This window comes from Nematolebias whitei, chromosome 11 (assembly GCF_014905685.2).
Source record: "Nematolebias whitei isolate Nwh7 chromosome 11, NemWhi1, whole genome shotgun sequence".
Taxonomy (NCBI): Eukaryota; Metazoa; Chordata; class Actinopteri; order Cyprinodontiformes; family Rivulidae; genus Nematolebias; species Nematolebias whitei.
Window position 1 is genome coordinate 15,656,466 of NC_056508.1, and position 4,386 is coordinate 15,660,851.

The 4,386-nt window shown below is 39.8% G+C and overlaps 1 protein-coding gene across 2 annotated transcripts in view; it reads right to left on the minus strand.

Annotated features, from left to right (window-relative positions):
* Nucleotides 1-4,386, minus strand: part of ptpn1 (protein tyrosine phosphatase non-receptor type 1) — a 34,429-nt gene that overhangs the window by 5,905 nt on the left and 24,138 nt on the right. The window lies entirely within an intron of this gene.

A 4,386-nucleotide genomic window follows, 5' to 3' on the forward strand; every position in this document is an offset into this window, starting at 1 on the left:
TTCAATTCAGTTTATTTATAGAGCACCAAGTCACAACAGAAGTCATCGCAGGGCACTGAACAGAAACGTTCAAATATAAAGTAATAATTTAACACTTTATCGGAGGAGCAGACTGATTTGAATTTAACCTGATTGCAGAATTTTAAGCTTGAGCAAGTATGAAGACGACAGTGGAAAGGAAAAACTCCCTGATGAGGAAGAAGAAGAATGAAGGTGATCATCTGCTTCAACCAGCTGGGTTTGAGAGGAACAGATACACAATGGCAGGTCAAAAATCACATGCTAAGATAGAAATAATATCAAATGAAAACTATTCAATTTTAACAATTCATTTAAGGAAATGAGGTCAATTTGTCCTCTATTAGTATAAACTTGAGACAAAATAACAAGCCAACCCTAACTATAGGATTTATCAAAAAGGAAAGTCTTAAAACTGGACTATGTGTCAGCCTCACGAACAGAAACTGAACGTTGGTTCCACAAGAGAGGAGCCTGATAACTGAAAGATCTGCCTCCCATTCTGTTTTTGTAAATTCTAGGAACCACAAGTAAACCTGCAGCCTGAGAGCAACGTGCTCTGTTAGGAAAATATGGAACAATAAGATCTGTAATATAAGATGGAGCTAGGTTGTTGAGAGCTTTCTAGGTTAGAAGTAAGAATTTAAATTCAATTCTGGATTTGACAGGGAGCCAATGGAGAGAAACTAAAACTGGATAAATATGATCTTTCCCACTAACTCCAGTTAAGACTGGCAGCAGCATTTTGAATTAAATGAAGACGTTTTAAAGACGTATTTGGACACCCAGATAATAAACCATTGCAATAGTCCAGTCTAGACGTGACAAATGCCTGAACCAGTTTTTCTGCATCATTTTTAGACGAGAAGTTTCTAATTTTAGTGATATTACGCAGGTGGAAGAGGGCTATGGGGGGGGGGGGGGGGGGGGGAGGATTTACTCATTGACTAAGTTTGTTTTACGATGTAAAATCTAATTTTATTCAAAAATGAATCCATTGGTGGGCCGAACTGAGTTCACCTGTGGGCCTGATTTGGCCCCCGGGCCGCCAGTTGAATAACCCTGATCTAAGAAGACCCAACACTAATAAAAGAGGAGAAGATGTTCATGAATAGACTCAGCTGCTGATTGGATGACTGTGAAGATTAAAAGTCACTGCAAAGACACAGACATCTACAAGACCCCCCCCCCCCCCAAAAAAAAAAAAAAAAAAAGACAAGGATACAACCTAAAGATGTAAAACAATAAAAAGACCATACTCTAAAAAACAGAATGTAAGATGAGTGTTAAAAAGAAAAGTCAACCCAACCATCAGGAGGCGAGGCAACAATACAGGACGGAACAAGAATGAACGTGGACGATGATAAACTGTTGAACTGATGACAGAACAAAATGAACGGAGTCATTCTGGACAATCGTTTGAGTTTTTCTAACAAACTTCCAGCAAGAAAAGAAGCAACAACTCAGCCCCAACTGCAGAAGAACTAAACGTTAGAGCCCAGGAGAGACGCCAGGTGGTCCGAGGTGTGTTCCTATCCATGACCACTGAGTCGATGTTTAAAGACGCCAATAAAAGGGACGGTTCAGACATTTGAAAGGGAGTTTCTGTGAGAATTCATATGAAGAAATGTCTTACCTGTTGTAGATAGCTTTTTGAAATTGTATAAAGCTGACCAGGCTTTGAGCTAATGAACAAATCCAAGGCGGATTGCTTTAAATCTATGGGGTGCCGTTTGTAAAGTTACACAGTCAAAAATTAACAACAATATTTTGGTTTATTTAGCCTTTAATAAGATGTTTTTTTTCTAAGTTATAATTTCACCATGTTATTCATACATTTATACATGTCATAGTTCCCAGCTAAATAGGCCTGCGATCGAAAAGTTGCAGGTTCAACTCCCGGTACCGTCAACATCAAAATGTGGGTGGGAAAGGTGGAACACTCACACCTCCCTCCACCCTCATTGGCCCCACTCTGGGCCCCTGAGCGTGGCCCTTAACCCCCACCATCTGCTCCCTAAACAGGTCTCTCTTGAAAATGAGTTCTCGTGGCTCAATGAGACTACCTGGATAAATAAAGGGTAAATAAAATAAATTAAAAAATATATATATTTAGTTTACAAACTAAATACTTGCAAGTTAAATATTTAATTAGGAAACTAAATATTTTGTTTTAATTTACATATTTATTTTCAAAACTAAATATTGAATTACCAAACTAAATATTTAATTTCTAATCTAAACATTTAATACCTAAACTAAATATTTAATTTGCTAACTAAATATTTACCTCAGACCTAAATATTTAACTTGCTAGCTAAATGTTTAACTTTAGGGGTGCGCAGATTGCAAACAAAATCCTAGAAACAATACAAACTTGTTTTAACTGGCCATGAGGTGGTGCTCTGAAATATAAATGAAGTTCAGACAATTGTTGTTAAAACTACAAAAATCAGTAAAATCAGTTTCTATTGCAAGTATCGGAAAATTTTCGATTTCCCCCAAAATAAGGAATCGGGGCCGATAAATCAGACGTCCGATTTATCGGTACACCCCATTTAACTTGTTAACTAAATATTTAACTTGCAAGTTAAATATTGAGGTCTGAGCTAAATATTTAGTTAATTTGCAAATTCCTTGCCAAAAACGGAAGTGGACTATCAAACTAAAAGCCAAACCCATGTGACGTAACATTCGGGGTGGATCTGGTGTTACCTGCGGACGGCTTAGTGAGTTTTGTCGATGGCCGTTAGAGGATGTTCCAACTGGACAGATGGTTCATCAAAGTGCAGTTTTCACTTAATCCCCAAAATCAGGAAATGTGAAGGACCACAAACAATCTGAGAACATCGTCCAGTGTGGGTGGAGGAGTGATTGTTTAGGTGGAGGAGTGATGGTTTGAGTGAGGAGTGATTGTTTAGGCTTGTTTTGCAGCCACAGGGGTCACTTAGGTCGTTTTCACACTACATAGTCCGGTAGACTCGGTTCGGGACCAATATTCATGAGCTTTTGTTTACATTTGAGCTGGTGAGTTTACATTCACACTGCACTCGAACCGCGCTGGAGTTCGCTTAAAGTGGACTAAACACCAGCCCTGTTTAGTCCACTTTAATCAAACTCTAGCTCGTTTTCCTAGAAAGTCCGGCTCGTTTGGGGAGGTGTGAACGCACCATCGAACTCTGTCACGGAACAAAAAGGCGAACTCTGGCCCAGTCTAAAACCTAGGTCTGGGTCCGGTAGAAGAGAACTCCAGCGCGGTTCGAGTACAGTGTGAATGTAAACAGACCGAGCCCCGCTCCGCAGGACAAACAAACACGCATTTCTCTGACCTCATATGGAGCCGTCAGCTGCCTTGTGTGAAAAACAATATTCTCCATGGTCTTCTGTCTCATCTTCTGCTCATGATGAGTCCATTTTTGAAAAATGACAAAATATAACTCCTAAAACTGCTAAAACTTGATGCCACTCCATTTTTATTTTTATTTACAGAAGAAGACGTGTCTTCAGAGGTTTTTGTGTTTCTTTCAGTAGTTCTTGGTGCAGCGCCCCCACAGGCGAGAGGGGGAACAGGTTGATTCAACAGGTTGACTCGACTGCACAGTGCAGTGTGAATGCAAACGCACCAGCTCAAATGTAAACAAAAGGTCATGAATATTGGTCCCAAACCGAACCGAGTCTACCGGACTATATATATATATACAGGTCCTTCTCAAAAAATTAGCATATTGTGATAAAGGTCATTATTTTCCATAACGTAATGATAAAAATGAAACTTTCATATATTTCAGATTCATTGCACACCAACTGAAATATTTCAGGTCTTTAATTGTTTTAATACTGATGATTATGGCATACAGCTCATGAAAACACAAAATGCCTGTCCCAAAAAATTAGCATATTTCATCCCACCAATGAAAGACTAGTGTTTTTAATACAAAAAACGCCAACCTTCAAATAATCATGTTCAGTTATGCACTCAATAGTTGGCCGGGAATCCTTTTGCATGAATGACTGCTTCAATGTGGCGTGGCATGGAGGCAATCAGCCTGTGGCACTGCTGAGGTGTTATGGAGGCCCAGGATGCTTCGATAGCGGCCTTAAGCTCATCCAGAGTGTTGGGTCTTGCGTCTCTCAACTTTCTCTTCACAATATCCCACAGGTTCTCTATGGGGTTCAGGTCAGGAGAGTTGGCAGGCCAATTGAGCACAGTAATACCATGGTCAGTAAACCATTTACCAGTGGTTTTGGCACTGTGAGCAGGTGCCAGGTCGTGCTGAAAAATGAAATCTTCATCTCCATAAAGCTTTTCAGCAGATGGAAGCATGAAGTGCTCCAAAATCTCCTGATAGCTAGCTGCATTGACCCTGC